The sequence below is a fragment of the Ovis aries genome, chromosome 5 (assembly GCF_016772045.2).
Source record: "Ovis aries strain OAR_USU_Benz2616 breed Rambouillet chromosome 5, ARS-UI_Ramb_v3.0, whole genome shotgun sequence".
Lineage (NCBI taxonomy): Eukaryota > Metazoa > Chordata > Mammalia > Artiodactyla > Bovidae > Ovis > Ovis aries.
The window spans coordinates 1,255,413-1,281,388 of record NC_056058.1 but is presented as its reverse complement, the minus strand read 5'-3'; the positions used below and the strand labels follow the sequence as shown (position 1 = coordinate 1,281,388).

Below are 25,976 nucleotides of genomic sequence, written 5' to 3'. Positions count from 1 at the left end.
CGGCCGGGACTTAAAGGGGCCGCATCACCCGCTGCCGACACCGGTGCGCGAGGGGCGGGGTGGGGGCCGAACGCCCGGGATCGCGCCGGTGCGCCTCGCGGCCGCGGCCGGGGCCCCGCGGGCGGGCTTCAGCATCCTGGACTTCGCGGGTCGAGGGTGGCGGGCCCTGGGCTCTGGCCTCAGGTAGGTCGAAGCAGGGGCCTGCCAGACTCTGCGGTCCGCTGTGGTGGCGGCGTGCGTCAGCCCTCCAACCCCTTCTCAATACCGTTTTCCTTATGAACTTCCCAACCCATATTTGGACCTCAGTCGTGTTACCTGACGACTCTCAGGCCCTGTCCCAGGTCTGAGGGGTTTAGGCAGAAGTGAGACAGGCCGGGATCTGTAGCCCTTATCTGCGGTGCTTGCACCTGCACAAAGCTCTTATCCAGCAACAAAATACAAAGACGCTACAAGGGACTAAAAGTTACTGTGTGAGTGGGCAGTTGGGGCAAATTATGAACAAGATACAAAAAGACCGAAACCCCCAACTGCCGCTTCTGAAGAGCCACGAGCAGAAACAGGGTACTGTGCACGCCCCCTTGCACTTGGTCTGAAGCATGGGCAAACCGTCTAAGCCACCCCTCCTGACTAACCCCTAGACACAACCCTACCTTCACCCCATTTAAGGAACCAGCTTGCCCCACCCCCATCCCCACCCTCAGGAGCCAGCAAGGGACCCGGTTACTCTCCCTCACTGCTGTGGCAGCAAGGACCCCAGTAAAGCCTTGCCTGAATTTCTTGTCTCTCCTCTAGTCAATTTCTGTTGATTAAGGAAGGCCAAGAACCCAGATCAGTAGCAGATTTTTCGCACCCAACTTGGGACAGTTGTCCGCTTCCCGGGAGAAGATCTGGGCTCCTAGGGGACCACCATTGGTGACAAGTGATCACCTAAACCTCACTTCTTCCCACCTGGGGGCCTCATTCAGGCAAAGCTTAACGCTTCCTCTTAGTCTCTTTCCCCTTCTTGTTATCTCTCTACTTCTTTCTCCTTTTCTACTCCTCTGTTGTATCCTTCTGAGAGAGTGGACCTCCTGCAGCTAATCGCTGCTCTCAGCCTGTGGCTGGCAACAGCTCACCTTGACAGGTGACAAGCAGAGGTGGGAGAGGCTGGCCTAACACTGTGCAAACCTCGGTCCGGTGGGCTCTCCCTGATGGGAGGTTTAGGACAGTGAGTGAGGTTGAAACATACCATGTAGGGGCTGGAAGCCCTATTCTCCCAGTATTGATGCCTTTATTTTCCTGCTGGTTTTTTTCCCCCAGTCTTTCTGCTCTTTCTCCCTGTACCTCTCCCTTGATCCTTATATCTGCGCTTATCTGCGCTCGCATTCCTATTATCCTGAAAACTTGTTTGTGTCAAGGTCTGCCACTGGTACATGTTAAATAAAGATCTTCATCTTATGTAGTTTTGTCTGTCCAACTGTTCCTGCAAGTCTCTGCTAAAATTGTGGGCATGATGGAACACCAAGCCTTGAAATTCAAACACAGCCCACATTGCCTGAGACTCCAGCCTTGGATTACTTAGGTACTAAAGAGAAAAAAAGGGTTGGGGGGGAGATTGAACTTGCATTTCCCCTTCCTCTGCCTCTGCCGTGTAACTATTTTGCCTGGACTCTCAGGAACTTTCTGATCCATCAGTAGTCCCCCAGACTGAGGAAAAGAAAAAGAGACCTTTTATTTTTGGGGAATTATGCCTCTTTTTATTTATGATGATGGTGAAGATGATCATGATGATGTAAGCTGCAAGTGTGCAGCATCATAAAATAACATCTGTTTATACTACAGAGTGAGCACCACTGTAGGTTTAGTCAGCATCCATCACCGTATAGCTGCCCCCTCACCCAGTCCCTTGCCCTCTGGTAACCACTGATCAGTTCTCTGCTGAGTTAACAAACTGATTTGTCTCAACAGATCTGAGTTTGTTGCTGTTATATTATTTGTTTGTTGTTTGTGTTTTTATTCCCCATGATTAAAATCATAGAGTATGTGTCTTTCTCCTTACTTATTCATTTAAGACCCTCAAGTTCCATCCATGTTGTTACAAATTGCAAGATTTCATTCTTTTTTATCTTCTGAGAAGAAGATAAACATCTCTTTATCCATTTATCCATGGGTGCACACTTAGTTTACTTCCATATCTGGACTGTTGTAAATAATGCTGTAATGAACATAGGGGTGCATGTATCTTTTTGAATAAGTATTTTTCTATTAAAAGAGACCTTTTAAAATTCAAGCAGGGAAACTAAAAGATCTCTGATTTTGTCTGTCTTTATGTAAAAATTAACTTGTAAATGAACTGTATTTAATTGGCTTAAAGGAAACTGAGCACTTATATACATACTCAGAAATATAAAACTCACCAGAATACATTCCAGATTCATATGATCTGGGAGATAATATTAAATTAATATTTGGTATTGCTGCTGCTGCTGCTGCTAAGTCCCTTCAGTCGTGTCTGACTCTGTGCCACCCCATAGACGGCAGCCCATCAGGCTCCACCGTCCCTGGGATTCTCCAGGCAAGAACACTGGAGCGGGTTGCCATTTCCTTCTCCGGTGCATGAAAGTGAAAAGTGAAAGTGAAGTCACTCAGTTGTGTTCAACTCTTAGTGACCCCATGGACTGCAGTCTACCAGGCTCCTCCGTCCATGGGATTTTCCAGGCAAGAGTACTGGAGTGGGGTGCCATTGCCTTCTCTGATTTGGCATTAGAGCTTGGCTTTAAGCTTGTGGGCTTAATTAATACAGACCTGTCTTTAGAATCATGAACATTAAATGTAATACTTTTATTGTACTTAGGGTTCAATTCAGTTCAGTCACTCAGTCGTGTCCGACTCTTTACGACTCCATGAATCGCAGCACACCAGGCCTCCCTGTCCATCACCAACTCCCGGAGTTCACTCAGACTCGTGTCCATCGAGTCGGTGATGCCATCCAGCCATCTCATCCTCGGTCGTCCCCTTCTCCTCCTGCCCCCAATCCCTCCCAGCATCAGAGTCTTTTCCAATGAGTCAACTCTTCGCATTCATCTAAAATAGTCTCTCCACATTTTGATAACTTGAAACAAAATTGAGTTAATTAATAGGAATTCATTGAGGATCCAAGCCATTTCAAATAAGGTGAAATCTTGGAACATTAATTGCTAAGCTGATCCAAATTTACTCCTTTGCTACTTTTGTCTTCTTATGAGGGGGAAACTAACGATGTTTGAGTATATCAGACACATATCTTTTTTCGTATTTAAAAAAATTAATTTATTTTAATTGGAGGCTAATTACTTCACAATATTGTAGTGGTTTTGCCATACACTGACATGAATCAGCCATGGGTGTACATGTGTCCCCCCTCCTGAATCCCCCTCCCACCTCCTTCCCTATCCCATCCCTCAGGGTCAACCCAGTGCACCAGCCCTGAGTGCCCTCAGACACATATCTTTTACCACAGACCACATTAAGGAAAGAAATTGTGCTTTAGGAAGATGCATGTTTCTAGAGGTTGTGGGATAGTCCAATTAGGGAAAGCTAATGGAAAAGATAGGTCATGGTTGCTTAAGGAAAGTAGGATGTGTGCTTTTAGTAAAAGAAGGTATGAGGAATGGAAATATATTTTGTCCTGCTGCTGCTGCTGCTAGATTGCTTTAGTCATGTCCAACTCTGTGCAACCCCATGGACTGCAGCCCACAAGGCTCCTCTGTCCATGGGATTTTCCAGGCAAGAGTACTGGAGTGGGTTGCCATTGCCTTCTCCGATAGTTTGTCCTAGAGTTTGTTATTTCTTCTTTTTAAAATTAATTTTATTGGGATACAGTTGATGTGCAGCAAAGTGAATCAGTTACACACATACATGTGTCCACTCTCAGACTTTCTTTTCCCATATAGGCCTTTAGAGTATCGAGTTTAGAGTTCCTTGTGCTGTACGGTAGGTCCTTACTGATTATCTATTTTATAAATAGTAATGCCTATTAAGTATTTTGATAGAGGCAAGCAGTCAGAGATTTCACAAAAACAGTGCTCTATAGCAGGGAAACCCAACCTCCAGGATCTAATGCCTGATGATCTGAGGTGGTGGTGGTTCAGTCGCTAAGTTGTGTCCAACTCTTTGTGACCCCATGGACTGTAGCCCACAGGGTTCCTCTGTTCATGGGCTTTTCCAAGCAAGAATACTGGAGTTGGTTGCCATTTCCTTCTCCAAACTTGTTATTTCTGAATGGGGAAAGAATAAGGGACAAACCCCCTGATCCAAGCAGCTGCACCACCGTCATCCTCGATCAGCTGCATCATCTCTGTATCAGGTCCTCACTGGGACACACCCAAGTCCCAGGGAAGCCTCTGGAGCAAACTCCTGTGGACAACCCGCATGCAAAGGTGAAGGTAATATCACAACTGAACCCCAGGGGCAGTGTGACTAAGGAAGAGGATGGAAAATCTTCCTACCAGCTGTACAGATTGAATCCACATGGTCAACTAGGCAGACTCTGTATCTATGGAATATATAAAAGGACAGTGAGAATTCCCATGAAAGTAAACACAGTAGCTCTGGCAACTGTGGATACTGGAGACAAGAATACACAGGGGTAGCACCAGATTAGAGTCTGAGCTGTCCCCACAGCAGGTCCGGAGACCAGCCCCGTATTGAAGAGTATCCTAGGGAAGTGGAGGTGGACTGTGACTCACAACAAGGGAAAGGACGCTGCCAGCTGAAGTCTGAGAAAAACATTTATTATTAGTCATATTTTGATTGGTTCTGTGATTGGTTCTGGACTTTTTTTTACTTCCTCTTTTTACCCCCTCTGTTACTGTGGTTGTTGATTTTATTATTACTATTAACTCTATTTAATCTTTTGAGAATTTTTTTTCTAATCACACTTTTTATTTCCTTTATATACTCTACCTCTACATTTGCCTTTTGCAGGTCTATGGGTTTTTTTGTTTTCTTTTTTCTTCTTTTTAAAATTTTATTTTAAATTTTTTATTTTGTATGTTTTTCTTATTGTCCTTTTCCTGCTGTACTTATTCTTTAATGTACATAAATATTTTTACATACTTCTGTTTAACTTTGCTTTTCCATTTTTTTTTCTTCCTTTTCTTTCTTTTTTTCTTCCTTTTCTTTCTTTTTTTCATCAAGTTGTTAGTTTGGTTTTATTTTTGTTACTTTATCCCCCAGTTGGCACTCTGCTTTGGTTTTTTTCGTGGTTAGTTTTTTTAGTTAGTTTTGTTTTTATGTGGTCAATAACACTTTTGGTTTCCTTTACTTGCCGGGTCGCTTTCTTGTACTTTCTTTTCTTTGGACTGTTTGGTTTTGTTTGTGTGTGCATGTTCCATTGTTTTTGTTATTATGTTCGTATGGGATTTGTCTTCTGTTTCTTGTTTTGTTTTTAGTTTTTGTGTGTTTGTTTTCATTCCCTTTAATGCCATAACAAGCAACTTGTGGAGTCTCGGCTCCCTGACCAGTGTTGGGCCTGAGCCTTTGGAGTGGAAGTGCTGAATCCAGTATTACCAGAGAACGCCTAACCCCAGGAAGTATGAACTAGTTAGAACTCAAACAAAGGTCTCCACCTGTATACAAGTGTATATCACCCGACTCCACCTGTATATCACCCGACTGCTGGCAGCACCCACCGCAAGATGCCGCACCCAAACAACAAGCAAGATAAAAGCGCAAATTCAGTCATCAACAGAAAGGATTCCCATAGACACCCCAAAACATATCACCTAGCACAACCCTGCCCGGCAGAGGGAAAAGAAACTCACCTGCTCCAGCAAGAATGCAGACACAAGTCCCTCCCAACACAAAGTCGACACAAACTGCTGGACCAGCCTTACCCACTGAGGGCAGATGCCGAAAGGAAGAAGGAATACGACCCCAAAGCCTGGGAAAAGGAGACCTCAAGCACAGTAAATTAGGAAAAAAATGAAAAGACAGAAGTATTGCACAAATGAAGGAACAAGGTGGAAATTAACAAGACCAAATAAAGAGGAAATAGACAAACTACTTGAAAAAGTATTCAGAGTAATAATAGCAAAAATGATCTAAAACCTTGAAAATAGAATGGAGAAAATGCAAGAATCAATTAACACATTTAACAAGGACGTAGAAGAAATAAAGAACAAACAAACAGATGAACAACACAATCACTGAAATGAAAAGTAGTGTAAAAGGAATCAATAGTGGAATAACTGAGGCAGAAGAACGGATAAGTGAGCTGGAAGATAGAATTGCGGAAATAACTGCTGAAGAGCAGAATAAAGGAAAAATAATTGAGGATTGTCTTATAGACCTCTGGGACAATATTAAACACACCAACATTTGACTTAAAGGGGTCCCAGAAGAAGAGAAAAGAAACTGTCTGAGAACATTTTTGAAGAGAGTATAGTCAAAAACTTCACTTATGTGGGAAAGGAAATAGTCAATGAAGTCCAAGAAGTGCAGGGAGTCCCAAACAGGATAAACCGACGGAGAAACATGCCGAGATACATACTAATCAAACTAACAAAGATTAAATACAAAGAATATTAACAGCAGCAAGGGAAAAGCAACAAGTAACATACAAATGAAACCCCATACAATCAGAAGACACTTTGTAGGGCAGGAGGGAATGGCAGGATGCATTTAAAGTACTGAAAGGGAAAAATCTACAACCAAGATTACTGTACCTGGCAAGGATTGCATTCAGAATAGATGTTGAAATCAAAAGCTTTAGATAAGCAAAGTTAAGAGAATTTAGCACCACCAAACAAGCTTTACAACAAATGTTAAAGGAACTTCTGTAGGTAGGAAGCACAAAAAAAGGAAAAGACTTACAAAGACAGTTCAGTTCAGTTGCTCAGTTGTGTCCGACTCTTTGTGACCCCATGAACCACAGCACGCTAGGCCTCCCTGTCCATTACCAACTCCCGGAGTTCACTCAAACGCATGTCCATTGAGTCGGTGATGCCATCCAACCATCTCATCCTCTGTCATCCGCTTCTCCTCCTGCCCCTGGTCCCTCCCAGCATCAGGGTCTTTTACAGTGAGTCAACTCTTCGCATGAGGTGACCAAAGTATTGGAGTTTCGGCTTCAGCATCAGTCCTTCCAATGAATACCCAAGACTGAGCTCCTTTAGGATGGACTCGTTGGATCTCCTTGCAGTCCAAGGGACTCTCAAGAGTCTTCTCCAACACCACAGTTCAGAAGCATCAATTCTTTGGCACTCAGCTTTCTTTACAGTCCAACTCTCACATCCATACATGACTACTGGAAAAACCATAGCCTTGACTAGATGGACCTTTGTTGGCAAAGTAATGTCTCTGCTTTTGAAGATGCTATCTAGGTTGGTCATAACTTACCTTCCAAGGAGTAAGCATCTTTTAATTTCATGGCTGCAGTCACCATCTGAAGTGATTTTGGAGCCCCCCAAAATAAAATATGACACTGCTTCCACTGTTTCCTCATCTATTTCCCATGAAGTGATGGGACCAGATGCCATGATCTTCATTTTCTAAATGTTGAGCTTTAAGCCAACTTTTTCACTCTCCTCTTTCACTTTCATCGATCAAGGCTTTTTAGTTCCTCTTCACTTTCTGCCATAAGGGTGGTGTCATCTGCATATCTGAGGTTATGGATATTTCTCCCGGCAATCTTGATTCCAGCTTGTGCTTCTTCCAGCCCAGTGTTTCTCGTGATGTACTCTGCATATAAGTTAGATAAGCAGGGTGACAATATACAGCTTTGACGTACTCCTTTTCCTATTTGGAACCAGTTCTATCTGTTAATTCCTGACCTGCATATAGGTTTCTCAAGAGGCAGGTCAGCTGGTCTGTATTCCCATCTCTTTCAGAATTTTCCACAGTTTATTGTGATCCACACAGCCAAAGGCTTTGGCATAGTCAATAAAGCAGAAATAGATGTTTTTCTGGAACTCTCTTGCTTTTTCGATGATCCAGCAGATGTTGGCAATCTGATCTCTGGTTCCTCTGCCTTTTCTAAAACCAGCTTAAACATCTGGAAGTTCACGGTTCATGTATTGCTGAAGCCTGGCTTGGAGAATTTTGAGCATTACTTTACTAGCATGTGAGATGAGTGCAATTGTGTGGTAGTTTGAGTATTCTTTGGCATTGCCTTTCTTTGGGATTGGAATGAAAACTGACCTTTTCCAGTCCTGTGGCCACTGCTGAGTTTTCCAAATTTGCTGGCATATTGAGTGCAGCACTTTCACAGCATCATCTTTCAGGATTTGAAATAGCTCAACTGGAATTCCATCACCTCCACTAGCTTTGTTCGTAGTGATGCTTCCTAAGGCCTACTTGACTTCACACTCCAGGATGTCTGGCTCTAGGTGAGTGATCACACCATCATGATTATCTAGGTCGTGAAGATCTTTTTTGTACAGTTCTTCTGTGTATTCTTGCCACCTCTTTTTAATATCTTCTGCTTCTGTTAGGTCCATTACCATTTCTGTCCTTTATCGAGCCCATCTTTGCATGAAATATTCCCTTGGTATCTCTAATTTTCTTGAAGAGATCTCTAGTCTTTCCTGTTCTGTTGTTTTTCTCTATTTCTTTGCATTGAGTGCTGAGGAAGGCTTTCTCATCTCTCCTTGCTATTCTTTGGAACTCTGCATTCAAATGGGTATATCTTTCCTTTTCTCCTTTGCTTTTTGCTTCTCTTCTTTTCACGGCTATTTGTAAGGCCTCCTCAGACAGCCATTTTGCTTTTTTGCATTTCTTTTCCATGGGGATGGTCTTGATCCCTGTCTCCTGTACAATGTCATGAACCTCCATCCATAGTTCATCGGGCACTCTATCTATCAGATCTAGTCCCTTAAATCTATTTCTCACTTCCACTGTATAATCACAAGGGATTTGATTTAGATCATACCTGAATGTCTAGTGGTTTTCCCTACTTTCTTCAATTTAAGTCTGAATTTCGCAATAAGGAGTTCATGATCTGAGCCACAGTCAGCTCCCAGTCTTGTTTTTGCTGACTGTATAGAGCTTCTCCATCTTTGGCTGCAAAGAATATAATCAATCTGATACTGGTGTTGACCATCTGATGATGTCCATGTGTAGAGTCTTCTCTTGTGTTGTTGGAAGAGGGTGTTTGCTATGACCAGTGTGTTCTTTTGGCAAAACTCTGGCCTTTGCCCTGCTTCATTCTGTACTCCAAAGCCAAATTTGCCTGTTACTCCAGGTGTTTCTTGACTTCCTACTTTTGCATTCCAGTCCCCTATAATGAAAAGGACATCTTTTTTGGGTATTAGTTCTGAAAGGTCTTGTAGGTCTTCATAGAACCATTCAACTTCAGCTTCTTTAGCGTTACTGGTTGGGGCATAGGCTTGGATTACTGTAATATTGAATGGTTTGCCTTGGAAACGAACAGAGATCATTCTGTCATTTTGAGATCGCATCCAAGTACTGCATTTCAGACTCTTTCGTTGACCATGATGGCTACTCCTTTTCTTCTAAGGGATTCCTGCCCACAGTAATAGATATAATGGTCATCTGAGTTAAATTCACCCATTCTAGTCCATTTTAGTTCTCTGATTCCTAGAATGTCAGCATTCACTCTTGCCATCTCCTGTTTGACCACTTCCAATTTGCCTTGATTCATGGACCTGACATTCCAGGTTCCTATGCAATATTGCTCTTTACAGCATCGGATCTTGCTTCTATCACCAGTCCCATCCACAACTGGGTATTGTTTTTGCTTTGGTTCCATCCCTTCATTCTTTCTGGAGTTATTTCTCCACTGATCTCCAGTAGCATATTGGGCACCTACAGACCTGGGGAGTTCCTCTTTCTGTATCCTATCATTTTGCCTTTTCATACTGTTCATGGGGTTCTCAAGGCTATCATACTGAAGTGGTTTGCCATTCCCGTCTCCAGTGGACCACATTCTGCCAGACCTCTCCATCATGACCCATCTGTCTTGGGTGGCCCCACATGGCATGGCTTAGTTTCATTGAGTTAGACAAGGCTGTGGTCCGTGTGATCAGATTGACTAGTTTTCTGTGTTTATGGTTTCAGTGTGTCTGCCCTCTGATGCCCCCTCGCAACACCTACTGTCTTACTTTGGTTTCTTGTACCTTGGACGAGGGGTATCTCCTCACGGCCGCCCCCACCCCGACCTTGAACGTGGAGTAGCTCCTGTTCGCCCTCCTAGGAACGTAAGTGGAAAGTGAAAGTGTTAGTCACTCAGTCGTGTCTGATTCTTTGTAACCCCATGGACTATAGTCCACCAGGCTCCTCTGTCCATGGAATTCTCCAGGCAAGAATACTGGAATGGATTGGCATTCCTTTCTCCTGGGGATCTTCCCAACCTAGGGGTCAAATCCTGGTCTCCTACATTGTTGTCAGATATATATCAATGATTACTTTAAATGTAAGTGGATTAAATGCATAAGCCAAGAAACGCAGACTGGCTGAATGGACACAGAAACAAGAAACCACATACATTGCTGTGTACAAGAAACCCAGTTTAGACCTAGAGGCACATACAGACTGAAAGTGAGAAGATGAAAAAAAAGATACTCCATGCAAATAGAAATCAAAAGAAAGTGGGAGTAGCAATAATCACATCAGATAAAATAGACTTTAAAATAAAGACCATTTCAAGAGATGGAAGGACACTACATAATGATCAAGGGGTCAATCCAAGAAGAAGACATAACAATTGTAAATATCTATGCACCCAACATAGGAGCATCTCAGTACATAAGAGAAACACTAACAGACATAAAAGGAGAAACTGACAGTAACACAATAATAGTAGGAGACTTTAACATCCCACTCACACCAATGGACAGACCATCAAAACAGAGAATTAACAAAGAAACACAAGCCTTAAATGACACACTAGACCAGATGGACATAATTAATATCTTCAGGACATTCCATCCAAATGCTGAAGAATACACTTTCTTTTCAAATGCACATGGAACATTCTCCAGGATAGACCACATCTTGGGTCACAAGTCAAGCCTCAGAAAATTTAAGAAAATTGAAATTGTATCAAGCATCTTTTCTGACCACAATGCTATGAGACTAGATATCAATTACAGGGAAAAAAGTGTAAAAAAACAAAAACATGGAGGCTAAATAATACATTTCTAAATAATGAACAAGTTACTAAAGAAATAAAAAGGGAAATAAAAAAAATTCTTAGAAACAAATGATGAAACATGATGACCCAAAACCTACGGGATGCAGCAAGAGCAGTTCTAAGAGGGAAATTCATAGCAATATAATCTTATCTCAAGAAAAACATCAGATAGAAAACACATAATTTTGCATCTAAAACAACTGGAAAAAGAAGATCAAAACCTCCCCAAAGTTAGTAGAAGGAAAGAAATCGTAAAGATCAGAGCAGAAATAAATGAAAAAGAAATGAATGAAACAGTAGTAAGGATTAATAAAACTAAAAGCTGGTTCTTCAAGAAGATGAACAAAATTGACAGACCATTAGCCAGACTCATCAAGAAAAAAAGAGAAGAATCAAATCAATAAAATTAGAAGTGAAAAGGAGAGGTTATGACAGATATAAGAGACTGTAACAAGCAACTGTATGCCAACAAAATGGACAACTTGGAAGAAATGGACAGATTTTTAGAAAAGTTCAAGCTTCAAAGACTGAATCAGGAAGAAATAGAAATTATGAACAAGTCAGTTAGAAGCACAGAAATCAAAACTGTGATAAAACATCTCCCCCAAAACAAAAGCACAGGGCCAGATCGCTTCCCAGGTGAATTTTATCAAATATTTAGAGAAGAGCTAAGGCCTATCATTCTTAAACTCGTTCAAAGCATTACAGAGGAAGGAACACTTCCAAACTCACATTCTGTGAGGCCACAATCACCCTGATCCTGAAACCAGATTAAAGACAGCACAAAAAAAGAAAATACAGGCCAGTATCACTGATGAAGATAGATGCAAAAATCCTTAACAAAATTCTAGCAAACAGAATTCAACAACACATTAAAAAGATCATGCACCATGGTCAAGTCCAGTTTATCTCAGGGATGCAAGGATTCCTCCATATATGCAAATTAATCAATGTGATATATACCATATTACAAATTGAAAGATAAAACTCACATGATAATTTCAATAGATGCAGAAAAAGATTTTGACAAAATTCAGTACCCATTTATGATAAAAACTTTAAAAATGGGCAAAAAGGAACCATGATGACCCAAAATCTCAACATAATAAAGCCCATATATGGTAAACCTACAGCAAACATTATTCTCATTGGTGTAAAACTGAAAGCATTCTTTCTAAGTTCAGGAGCAAGACAAGGGTGCACACTCTTGCCACTGTTACTCAACAGAGTTCCGCAAGTCCTAACTATGGCAGTCAGAGAAGAAAAAGAAGTAAAAGGAATCCAGAACAAGATTAAAGAAAAGAAAAGAAGTAAAACTCTCACTGTTTGCTGATAAGATACTATACATAGAAAACCCTAAAGACATTATCAGAAAATTACTAGAGCTAATCAGTGAATTTAGTAAAGTCACAGGATACAAAATGAATACATAGATCACTTGTTCCTATACACTAACAATGAAAAATCAGAAAAAGAAATTAAGGAACCAATCCCATTTACCATTGCAACAAAAGGAATAAAATATCTAGAAATAAACCTACCTAAGGAGACAAAAGAGCTGTATGCAGAAAACTATAAAACACTGATAAAAGAAATCAAGATGACATAAACAGATGGAGAGATAGTCCATGTTCCTGAGTTGGAAGAATCAACATTGTGATTATACTACCAAAAGCAATCTACAGATTCATTGCAATCACTATCAAATTACCAATGGCATTTTTCAAAGAACTAGAAAGAAAAATTTCACAGTTTATATGGAAACACAAGAGACCCCGAATAGCCAAAGTAATCTTGAGAAAGAAGAATGGAGCTGGAGAAAAGAGACACAGATGTAAAGAACAGACTTTTGGACTCTGTGGGAGAAGGCGAGGGTGGGGTGATTAGAGAATAGCATTGAAACATGTATATTATCATATGTAAAATAGATGACCAGTGCAAGTTCGATGCATGAAGCAGGGCACTCAAAACCGGTTCTCTGGGACAACCCAAGAGATTGGGTGGGGAGGGAGGTGGGAGGGGGGTTTAGGATGGGGGGACATATGTACACCCATGGCTGATTCATGTCAATGTATGGCCAAAACCACCACAATACTGTAAATTAATTCGCCTCCAATTAAAAAAAAAAAATGGAGCTGAAGAATCAACCTTCCTAACTTCAGACTATACTACAAAGCTATAGTCATCATGACAGTATGGTACTGGTACAAAAACAGAAATATAGACCAATGGAACAAGATAGAGAGCCCAGAGATAAACCCACACCCCTATGGGTACTTTGTTTTTTACAAAGGGGGCAGGAATATACAATAGGGCAAAGATAGCCTCTTCAATAAGTGGTGCAGGGAGAACTGGACAGCTACATGTAAAACAATGAAATTGGAACACTTTCTAACACCATAAACAGAAATAAACTAAAAATGGATTAAAGACCTAAATGTAAGGCCAGAAACTATAAAACTCTCAGAGGAAAACATAGGCAGAACACTATGACATACATCATAGCGAGCTTCTCTATGACCCACTTCCTAGAGTGATGGAAGTAAACAAGTGAGATCTAATTAAACTTAGAGGCTTTGCACAGCAAAAGAAACTATAAGTAAGGTGAAAAGATGACCCTCAGAATAGTAGAAAATAATAGAAAATGAAGCAACTGACAAGATTGATTTCTAAAATATACAAGCTGCTCATGCAACTCAATACCAGAAAAGCAAACAACCCAATCAGAAAGTGGGCAAAAATCTAAACAGACATTTCTCCAAAGAAGACATACAGATGGGTAATAAACACATGAAAATATGCTCAGCATCACTCATTATTAGAGAAATGCAAGTCAAAACTTCAATGAAATACCCCTCACACTGATCAGAATGTCCGTCATCAAAAAATCTACAAACAATAAATGCTGGAGAGGGTGTGGAGAAAAGGGAACCCTCTTGCACTGTTGGTGGGAAGGTATATCGATACAACCACTATGGAAGACACTATGGAGATTCCTTTAAAAACGGGGAATAACACTGCCATTTGATCCAACAGTCCTCTTACTGGACATATACCCTAAGAAAACCATAACTGAATAAAACATGGATCCCAATGTTCATTGCAGCACTGTTTACAATAGCTAGTGCATGGAAGCAACTTAGATGTCCACTTACAGATGAATGAATAAAGAAGCTGTGGTGTATATGTATATACACAATATTATGTGTACCAGCCATATTACCCAGCCATAAAAAAGAACACATTTGAGTCAGTGCAAATAAGGTGGATGAACCTAGAGCCTATTATACAGAGTGAAGTAAGTCAGAAAGAGAAAAAGATAATATTTTAATGAGTATATATGGAATCTAGAAATATGGTACTGATGAACTTATTTGCAGGTCAGCAGTGGAGGTGCAGACATAGAGAATAGACTTACGGACATGGGGAGACGGGAAGGAGAGGGTGGGACAAATGTAGGCAGTAGCGTGGAAATGCATTACACTGCCGTATGTAAAGTGGATCCGTTCAGTTCAGGTGCTCAGTCGTGTCCGACTCTGCAACACCATGGACTGCAGCACGCCAGGCCTCCCTGTCCATCACCAGCTCCCAGAGCTTACTCAAACTCATGTCCCTCGAGTCAGTCATGCCAAGCAACCATCTCATCCTCAGTTGTCCCCTTCTCCTGCCTTCAGTCTTACCCGGCATCAGGGTCTTTTACAATGAGTCAGTTCTTCGCATCAGGTGGCCAAAGTTTTGGAGTTTCCGCTTCAGCATCAGTCCTTCCAATGAATATTCAGGACTGATTTCCTTTAGGATTGACTGGCTGGATCTCCTTGCAGTGGATAGCCAGTGGGAATTTGTTCTATGATTCAGGGAACTCAAACCGGGAATCTGTGACAACCTAGAGGGTGGGCGAGGTGGGAGGGAGATTCAGGAGTGAGGAAACATACGTATACCTATGGCTGATTCATGTTGATGTATGGCAGAAACCAACACAATATTGTAAAGCAATTATCCGTCAGTTAAAATACATTTTAAAAGAAAATAAGTGACAAAATAACATGGCTACAGAAAGTTGCAAAAAGTTTGCAGAAAAAGGAACATTCTGATAAGTCTTGGATTTGGTCAGGATTTTCTAAGGTTGGATTAAATTTAATCAGGGAAATGGATTTTATTAATAGTAGGCTGATACAGAACTGGATTTGCTTCTCTGTCTCACAGGAGAACAGAGTTTTCCTGGAATGCTGCTTTTGATAAAAGGTATGAGTTTCTGTGCCTTTGAAGTGAAGTGAAAGTCGTTCAGTCCTCTCCGACCCTTTGCGACCCCATGGACTGAGTCCCTTGAATTCTCCAGGCCAGAATACTGGAGTGGGTGGCCTTTCCCTTCTCCAGTGGAGCTTCCCAACCCGGGGATTGAATCCAGGTCACCTGCATTACAGGCAGATTCTTTACCAGCTGAGCCACCAGGGAAGCCCAAGAATACCGGAGTGGGTGCCTTTACATAATCTGTTTAGTCTTGAAATATTTTTTTCACCTTACCTCATTGTTTCACAATGAATTATGATCCTATATAACCAAGTGTTTCAAAACTTTTTGAAGGAAGTTCCTGGCAGTCCTGTGGTGAGGGCTCTGTGCTTGTGCTGCAGGGGACACGGGTTTGATCCCTGATCAGAGAAGATTTCACAAACTGCATAGCGTAGCCATAAAAGCTTTTTGAAAGTTTTGACAGACTTCCCAAATGTGAAATTCAAATTAAAGTTCTTTTGATCTTCAGCTGACTTTGGGGTACTTTAAAGGGACCCAGGAGCATCCCAAAGAGAGGTCCTAAACTACTCCATGGGGTCGCTAAGAGTCAGACATGACTGAGCGACTTCACTTTCACTTTTCACTTTAATGCACTGGAGAAGGAAATGGCAACCCACTCCAGTGTTCTTGCCTGGAGAATCCCAGGGACGGGGGAGCCTGGTGGGCTGCTGTCTGTGGGGTTGCAGAGAGTTGGACACGACTGAAGTGACTTAGCAGCAGCAGCAGCAGCAGCAGCAGTACTAGTACGTTAAATTACATGGGAAACACTGTCCAGACTCTCTGTTGCCTATGTTAGATGGATGGAATCATCAGACTCTTCTCAATTTTATGATAGCCACCAAACAAATAGGGGAGAGGGTTTGGGGTTCTTCTGCTGTCTAATGTCTTACCTTACTCTTTGTCCAAAAATCCCCTATAGGAATACTCCCGCCTCTAGGAATTCAGTTTTTTTAAAAAATATAAATTTATTTTAATTGGAGGTTAATTACTTCACAATATTTGTATTGGTTTTGCCATACATCAATAAGAATCTGCCACAGGTATACATGTGTTCCCCATCCTGAATCCCCCTCCCACCTCCCTTCCCGTACCATCCCTCTGGGTCATCTCAGTGCACCAGCCCCAAGCATCCAGTATCATGCATCGAACCTGGACTGGCGATTCATTTCATTTATGATATTATACATGTTTCAATGCCATTCTCCTAAATCATCCCACCCTCTCCCTCTCCCACAGAATCCAAGACTGTTCTATACATCTGTGTCTCTTTTGCTGTCTTGCATACAGGGTTATCGTTACCATCTTTCTAAATTCCATATATATATGCGTTAGTATACTCTATTGGTGTTTTTCTTTCTGGCTTACTTCACTCTGTATAATAGGCTCCAGTTTCATCCACCTCATTAGAACTGATTCAAATGTATTCTTTTTAATGGCTGAGTAATACTCCATTGTGTATATGTACCACAGCTTTCTTATCCATTCATCTGCTGATTGATATCTAGGTTGCTTCCATGTCCTGGCTGTTAGAAACAGTGCTGCGATGAACATTGGGGTACACATATCTCTTTCAATTCTGATTTCCTTGGTGTGTTTGCCCAGCAGTGGGATTGCTGGGTCATAAGGCAGTTCTGTTTCCAGTTTTTTAAGGAATCTCCACACTGTTCTCCATAGTGGCTGTACTAGTTCACATTCCCACCAATAGTGTAAGAGGGTTCCCTTTTCTTCACACCCTCTCCAGCATTTATTGCTTGTAGACTTTTGGATCGCAGCCATTCTGACTGGCATGAAATGGTACCTCAATGTAGTTTTGATTTGCATTTCTCTGATAATGAGTGATGTTGAGCATCTTTTCGTGTGTTTGTTAGCCATCTGTATGTCTTCTTTGGAGAAATGTCTGTTTAGTTCTTTGGCCCATTTTTTGATTGGGTCATTTATTTTTCTGGAATTGAGCTGCAGGAGTTGCTTGTATATTTTTGAGATTAGTTGTTTGTCAGTTGCTTCATTTGCTATTATTTTCTCCCATTCTGAAGGCTGTCTTTTCACCTTGCTTATACTTTCCTTTGTTTTGCAGAAGCCTTTAAGTTTAATTAGGTCCCATTTGTTTATTTTTGCTTTTATTTCCAGTATTCTGGGAGGTGGGTCATAGTGGATCCTGATGTGATGTATGTCAGAGAGTATTTTGCCTATGTTCTCCTCTAGGAGTTTTATAGTTTCTGGTCTTACGTTTAGATCTTTAATCCATTTTGAGTTTATTTTTGTGTCTGGTGTTAGAAAGTGTTCTAGTTTCATTCTTTTACTAGTGGCTGACCAGTTTTCCCAGCACCACTTGTTAAAGAGATTGTGTTTAATCCACTGTATATTCTTGCCTCCTTTGTCAAAGATAAGTTGTCCATAGGTGTGCGGATTTGTCTCTGGGCTTTCTATTTTGTTCCATTGATCTATATTTCTGTCTTTGTGCCAGTACCATACTGTCTTGATGACTGTGGCTTTGTAGTAGAGCCTGAAGTCAGGCAGGTTGATTCCTCCAGTTCCATTCTTATTTCTCAAGATTGCTTTGGCTATTCGCGGTTTTTTGTATTTCCATACAAATTGTGAAATTATTTGTTCTAGCTCTGTGAAAATACCGTTGGTAGCTTGATAGGGATTGCATTGAATGTATAGATTCCTTTGGGTAATACACTCATTTTCACTATATTGATTCTTCTGATCCATGAACATGGTATATTTCACCATCTATTAGTGTCCTCTTTGATTTCTTTCACCAGTGTTTTATAGTTTTCTATACATAGGTCTTTAGTTTCTTTAGGTAGATGTATTCCTAAGTATTTTATTCTTTTTGTTGCAATGGTGGATGGAATTTTTTTCTTAATTTCTCTTTCATTTTCTCATTATTAGTGTATAGGAATGCAAGGGATTTTTGTGTGTTGATTTTATATCCTGCAACTTTACTATATTCATTGATTAGCTCTAGTAATTTTCTGGTGGAGTCTTTAGGGTTTTCTATGTAGAGGATCATGTCATCTGCAAACAGTGAGAGTTTTACTTCTTCTTTTCCAATTTGGATTCCTTTTATTTCTTTTTCTGCTCTGATTGCTGTGGCCAAAACTTCCAGAACTATGTTGAATAGTAGTGGTGAAAGTGGGCACCCTTGTCTTGTTCCTGACTTTAGGGGAAATGCTTTCAATTTTTCACCATTGAGGATAATGTTTGCTGTGGGTTTGTCATATATAGCTTTTATTATGTTGAGGTATGTTCCTTCTATTCCTGCTTTCTGGAGGGTTTTTATCATAAATGAATGTTGAATTTTGTCAAAGGCTTTCTCTGCATCTATTGAGATAATCATATGGCTTTTATTTTTCAATTTGTTAATGTGGTGTATTATATTGGTTGATTTGCGGATATTGAAGAATCCTTGCATCCCTGGGATAAAGCCCACTTGGTCATGGTGTATGATCTTTTTAATGTGTTGTTGGATTCTGATTGCTAGAATTTTGTTAAGGAGTTTTGCATCTATGTTCATCAGTGATATTGGCCTATAGTTTTCTTTTTCTGTGGCATCTTTGTCAGGTTTTGGTATTAGGGTGATGGCGGCCTCATAGAATGAGTTTGGAAGTTGACCTTCCTCTGCAATTTTCTGGAAGAGTTTGAGTATGATAGGTGTTAGCTCTTCTCTTCTGGACTTGGGCTTTTGTTTGCTGGAAGATTTCTGATTATAGTTTCAATTTCCATGCTTGTAATGGGTCTGTTAAGATTTTCTATTTCTTCCTGGTTCAATTGTACTTTTCTAAGAATTTGTCCATTTTTTCCATGTTGTCCATTTTATTGGCATATAATTGCTGATAGTAGTCTCTTATGATCCTTTGTATTTCTGTGTTGTCTGTTGTGATCTCTCCATTTTCATTTCTAATTTTATTGATTTGATTTTTCTCTCTTTGTTTCTTGATGAGTCTGGCTAATGGTTTGTCAGTTTTATTTATCCTTTCAAAGAACCAGCTTTTGGCTTTGTTGATTTTTGCTATGGTCTCTTTTGTTTCTTTTGCATTTATTTCTGCCCTAATTTTTAAGATTTCTTTCCTTCCACTCACCCTGGGGTTCTTCATTTCTTCCTTTTGTAGTTGCTTTAGGTGTAGAGTTAGGTTATTTATTTGACTTTTTTCTTGTTTCTTGAAGTATGCTTGTATTGCTATGAACTTTCCCCTTAGCACTGCTTTTACAGTGTCCCACAGGTTTTGGGTTGTTGTGTTTTCATTTTCATTTGTTTCTATGCAATTTTGATTTCTTTTTTGATTTCTTCTGTGATTTGTTGGTTATTCAGCAGCGTGTTGTTCAGCCTCCATATGTTGGAATTTTTAATAGTTTTTCTCCTATAATTGAGATCTAATCTTACTGCATTGTGGTCAGAAAAGATGCTTGGAATGATTTCAATTTTTTTGAATTTACCAAAGCTAGATTGATGGCTCAGGATGTAATCTATCCTGGAGAAGGTTCCGTGTGTGCTTGAGAAAAAGGTGAAATTCATTGTTTTGGAGTGAAATGTCCTATAGATATCAATTAGGTCTAACTGGTCTATTGTATCATTTAAAGTTTGTGTTTCCTTGTTAATTTTCTGTTTAGTTGATCTGTCCATTGGTGTGAGTGGGGTATTAAGGTCTCCCACTATTTTTGTGTTATTGTTAATTTCCCCTTTCATACTTGTTAGCATTTGTCTTACATGTTGTGGTGCTCCTATGTTGGGTGCATATATATTTATAACTGTTATATCTTCTTCTTGGATTGATCCTTTGATCATTATGTAGTATCCTTCTTTGTCTCTTTTCACAGCCTTTGTTTTAAAGTCTATTTTATCTGATATGAGTATTGCTACTCCTGCTTTCTTTTGGTCTCTATTTGCATGGAAAATCTTTTTCCAGCCCTTCATTTTCAGTCTGTATGTGTCCCCTGTTTTGAGGTGGGTCTCTTGTAGACAACCTATATAGGGGTCTTATTTTGGTATCCATTCAGTTTTGGTTGGGGCATTCAACCCATTTACGTTTAAGGTAATTATTGATAAGTATGATCCTGTTGCCATTTACTTTATTGTTTTGGATTTGAGTTTATACACCCTTTTTTTGTTTCCTGTCTAGAGAATATCCTTTAGCATTTGTTGGAGAGCTGGTTTGGTGGTGCTGAATTCTCTCAGCTTTTGCTTGTCTGTAAAGCTTTTAATTTCTCCTTCATATTTGAATGAGATCCTTGCTGGTACAGTAATCTGGGCTGTAGGTTATTTTCTTTCATCACTTTAAGTATGTCTTGCCATTCCCTCCTGGCTTGAAGAGTTTCTATTGAAAGATCAGCTGTTATCCTTATGGGAATCCCCTTGTGTGTTATTTGTTGTTTTTCCCTTGCTGCTTTTAATATTTGTCCTTTGTGTTTGATCTTTGTTAATTTGATTAATATGTGTCTTGGGGTGTTTTGCCTTGGGTTTATCCTGTTTGGGACTCTCTGGGTTTCTTGGACTTAGGTGATTATTTCCTTCCCCATTTTAGGAAAGTTTTCAACTATTATCTCAAGTATTTTTTCGTGGTCTTTCTTTTTGTCTTCTTCTTCTGGGACTCCTATGATTCGAATGTTGGGGCGTTTAACACTGTCCTGGAGGTCTCTGAGATTGTCCTCATTTCTTTTGTTTTTCTTCTTTCCTTTCTGATTCATTTATTTCTACCATTCTATCTTCTAATTCACTAATCCTATCTTCTGCCTCTGTTATTCTACTATTTGTTGCCTCCAGAGTGTTTCTGATCTCATTTATTGTGTTATTCATTATATATTGACTCTTTTTTATTTCTTCTAGGTCCTTGTTAAACCTTTCTTGCATCTTCTCAATCCTTGTCTCCAGGCTATTTATCTGTAATTCCATTTTGATTTCAAGATTTTGGATCATTTTCACTATCATTATTTGGAATTCTTTATCAGGTAGATTCCCTATCTCTTCCTGTTTTATTTGGTTTGGTGGGCATTTATCCTGTTCCTTTACCTGCTGGGTATTCCTCTGTCTCTTCATCTTGTTTATATTGCTGCATTTGGGGTGGCCTTTCTGTATTCTGGCAGTTTGTGGAGTTCTCTTTAGTGTGGAGTTTCCTCGCTGTGGGTGGGGTTGTACAGGTGTCTTGTCAAGGTTTCTTGGTTAGGGAAGCTTGTGTCGGTGTTCTGGTGGGTGGAGCTGGATTTCTTCTCTCTGGGGTGCAATGAAGTGTCCAGTAATGAGTTATGAGATGTCAATGGTTTTGGAGTAACTTTGGGCAGCCTGTATATTGGAGCTCAGCGCTGTGTTGCTGGAGAATTTGTGTGGTATGTCTTGCTCTGGAACTTGTTGGCCCTTGGGTGGTGCTTGGTTTCAGTGTAGGTATGGAGGCGTTTGATGAGCTCCTGTCAATTAATGTTCCCTGGAGTCAGGACTTCTTTGATGTTCTCAGGGTTTGGACTTAAGCCTCCTGCTTCTAGCTTTCAGTCTTATTTGTACAGTAGTCTCAAACTTCTCCTTCTATACAGCACCGTTGATAAAACATCTAGGTTAAAGATGAAAAGTTTCTCCACAGTGAGGGACACCCAGAGAGGTTCACAGAGTTACATGGAGAAGAGAAGAGGGAGGAGGGAGTTAGAGGTGACCTGAATGAGATGAAGTGGAATCAATAGAGGAGAGAGCAAGCTAGCCAGTAATCACTTCCTTATGTGCACTCCACAACTGGACCACTCAGAGATATTCATGGAGTTATACAGAGAAGAGAAGAGGGAGGAGGGAGTTAGAGGTGACCCGAATGAGATGAAGTGGAATCAAAAGAGGAGAGAGCAAGCTAGCCAGTAATCATTTCCTTATGTGCACTCCACAACTGGACCACTCAGAGATATTCATGGAGTTATACAGAGAAGAGAAGAGGGAGGAAGGAGACAGAGGTGGCCAAGAGGATAAAAGGGGGGAATCAAAAGGAGAGAGACAGATCCAGCCAGTAATCAGTTCCCTGGGTGTTCTCCACCGTCTAAAACACACAGAAATTCACAGAGTTGGGTAAAGAAGAGAAGGGGGAGGGAGGAGACAGAGGCGACCCGGTGGAGAAAACAGAGAGTCTAAAGGAGGAGACAGCAGTCAAGCCAGTAATCTCGCTCCCAAGTAAAAATGGGTACTGAAGATTGGGTTCTTAAAGGTACAGAATTGATAACAAATACCAAAAAGCAAAGATTAGAAATCTAGAGTACAGTTTGGAATTTCAAAAATACAATATTAAAGAAAAGAAGAAAAAAAAAAAAGAAAGAGAAAAAAAGAAAAAAAAAGTCACAAAAATTATTAAACATATATATATATGAAGTTTGCTTTAAAAAAATAGGGTCTTTTTTTTTTTTTTGTAAAGTAATAGTAGGTTATAAAAGTGAAAATTAAAGGAGTAATAGAGGACTTAAAAATTAAAAAAAATTAAAGAAAAAGAATGATCGTAAAAATAGTAAAAATATATCTAGGACTTTCTCTGGTGGTGTTGTGGGTATTGTGGGGTCAGTTCATTTTCAGATAGTTCCTTGGTCCGGCTTATATTCCTCAAGGTCTATAGGCCCCTTCCTATGCAGTTGGTAGGTACTAACGACAGGGTTTTAATCTATTGCACCTGCCACTTCCAAGGGGGTTCCTTCTGTTTTAGCTGCTTCTGTTTGCTGGTCTCTTCAGTGTCTGATTTCCGCCCTGACACAAATGGGGTGGTGGTAGACACTTTTCTTAGGCTCACTTGTTCAGTTGCGCTGTGGGGAGGGAGGGACGCTGCAAACAAATAACACTGGCGTGTGCTCGCAGTGCCTCAGCCACGCTGGGCCTGCCCCCACTCACGGCGCGTGTGCCCTCCCTGCCCACGCTGCTCAGGCTCTAGGTTGCTCCACCGGGAACTGTCCGAGGCCAGCCCGGGGCTGCATGCACCTCCCAGGTCTAAGCCGCTCAGGTTCAGGCACTCAGGTAGTCCTCAGAGGCGCAGACTCGGTTGGGCCTGCGTTTTGTGCCCTTCCCAGGTCCGAGCAGCTCAGGTGATGAGGTATTTGGCGAGTGCGGTCGCTGCGACTTATCCCCTCCCCCGTCCCTGCTGCTCGGTTTTCTGGGTATACAACCTGCGCACCTTCTCAGGCGGATGTTGACCATCCAGAACCCCAAGAAGTCTTAGCAAAGAAGCCTGCTTGCAGTTTGGTAGATAATGCCTCTCTGGGGCTGCGATTGCCCCCTTCTGGCTCTGGCTGCCTGTCACCGGAGGGGGAAGGTCTGCAGCCGGCTATCTCTGTTCAGTCCTTTGTTCTGTGCACGGGCCTGGCGGTGTCTTAGGTTAGGGCTGGCTTATCCCACAGTCTGGTTTGCTAGCCCAAGTTAGTTCGCTCAGATTGCCCTCGGGGCATTCAGGCCAGCTCCTTACTCTAAGCGATGCAGCCCGCGCCTCCCTGCCCAGCCCCCGCTTGCTAGTGGCGGGTGCACGCGTCTGCGCTGCTTCTCCGCTGGAGGAGTTATCGTTGGGCTCATAATCTGTGGGTTTTAATTATTTATTTATTTTTCCTCCCTGTTATGCTGCCCTCTGTGCTTCCAAGGCTCGCCACAGACTCGGCAGTGAGAGTGTTTCCTGGTGTTTGGAAACTTCTCTCTTTAAGACTCCCCTCCCAGAATGGAGCTCCGTCCCTACCTCTTTTGTGTCTTTTTTTGTCTTTTATATTTTTTCCTACCTCCTTTTGAAGACAATGGGCTGCTTTTCTGGGTGCCTGATGTCCTCTGCCGTTATTCAGAAGTTGTTTTGTGGAATTTACTCAGCGTTTAAATGTTCTTTTGATGAATTTGTGGGGGAGAAAGTGGTCTCCCCACCCTATTCCTCCGCCATCTTAGGACCGCCTCCCTAGGAATTCAGCTCTTGACCCCTGTGGCGTTTTCCTTTGCTCCCAACTCCAGTTCCTCCTTTTTGCTAGGACCCACTTCACTTCAGGCCTTGGCAGCCCATACACTGCTTAGGACAGCCTTTTAGGTGGATGCTGCCCAGAAGCCCACATTATAAACTTTATAGATGCTCAGTCTCGGGGAAGACACCTCGAGCATAAGGAAACTTACTATAGGGCATAAGCTTTAAAGACATAGACCCCCTCAGGCAGAGTCCTGGCAGTGTCCTGGTACAAACCTCCCCCTGCCCATGACCCTTGTGAAAGAGGCCAAGTCAACCAGTGATGTCTAGTTAGACGTCCAGTTAATCAGACTCTCCAGTTGGGAGAGTAGAGGACACTCAAAATCCCATTGGGTAAGAAGGGAATTTCGGAGAAGGCAATGGCACCCCACTCCAGTACTCTTGCCTGGAAAATCCCATAGACAGAGGAGCCTGGTAGGCTGTGGTCCATGGGGTCGCAAAGAGTCGGAGACGACTGAGCGACTTCCCTTTCACTTTTCACTTTCATGCATTGGAGAAGGAAATGGCAACCCACTCCAGTGTTCTTGCCTGGAGAATCCCAGGGATGGGGGAGCCTGGTGGGCTGCCGTCTATGGGGTCGCACAGAGTCAGACACGACTGAAGCAACTTAGCAGCAAGAAGGGAATTTGGAGGACACTCCGACCCACTTCTGGCAAAACCCTCCTAGTAAATGTCTCTGCGATGCTGAAATTCATTTCTAGGAATGCTCTTTACCAGTTGCAGTCTACTCAACATGGGAGGATCCTCTTCTAAGCTAGGAGCCCATTTGAGAATATAATTCCTTGGAGGGAGCAAAAGCCAGGAACCACATGATCCAATGTGTATTAGAAGAGATGAGAAAGTGTATAAAAAAGGCCAGTTGATTATAAAAAGTTTAAAGGAGTGAACCAAGAAGAAAAAGAAAATTCAGCTCTCTTTCAGGGACAGCTTATGAACCTTTTAGAAAATTTAGTAACATTGATTCTCCTACTCCTGAGTGTCAACCTCTGCTTCTACAACATTTTCTCAGCCAGTCCAACCCTGATATTATGCCCACAAAACCCCTAGAGGTAGGTAGCCTTTATGGTATTTAATAATCAAGATCAAGTTGAGGAGGAAGAAAGAACCAATGTGAAAATAGGCAGACCAGGGTTCATACTTAACTGATGGCTGTTGCTGTCAGTCATGCCTTGCAACCTCAGGGCTACCCAAGGGAGCCAAGGAAGTTTAAACATTCATTTGAAGGTAAACCAGCAAGGGATTTCCTTTCCAACCCTGGCTTGGCAGGATGGCACCAGCAAAGAGGGGCAGCAAGAAGAAGGGCTGGTCTGCCATCAATAAGGTAGTAACCAGAGAATACAAGCATATTAACATTCACAAGCATATCCATGGAGTGGGTTTCTGAAAGCGTGCCCCATAGGCACTCAGAGAAGTCCAGAAAGTTTCCATGAAGGAGATGGGAACCCCAGATGTATGCACTGACACCAGGTTCAACAAAGTTGCCTGGGTCAAAGGAATAAGAAGTGTCCCATATCGTATCTGTGTGTGGTTGTCCTGAAAATATAATGAAGATTCACCAAAGAAGCTCTATATGTTGGTTACCTATGTACCTGTCACCACTTTCAAAATCTACAGTTAATGTGGATGAGAACTAA

The 25,976-nt window shown here is 41.5% G+C and overlaps 1 protein-coding gene and 1 pseudogene across 2 annotated transcripts in view; both read left to right on the top strand.

The window, feature by feature from the left end:
* SQSTM1 (sequestosome 1) overlaps positions 1-25,976 on the top strand; it is an 86,540-nt gene that overhangs the window by 530 nt on the left and 60,034 nt on the right. The window lies entirely within an intron of this gene.
* LOC132659789 (large ribosomal subunit protein eL31-like) lies at positions 69-25,976 on the top strand (annotated as a pseudogene).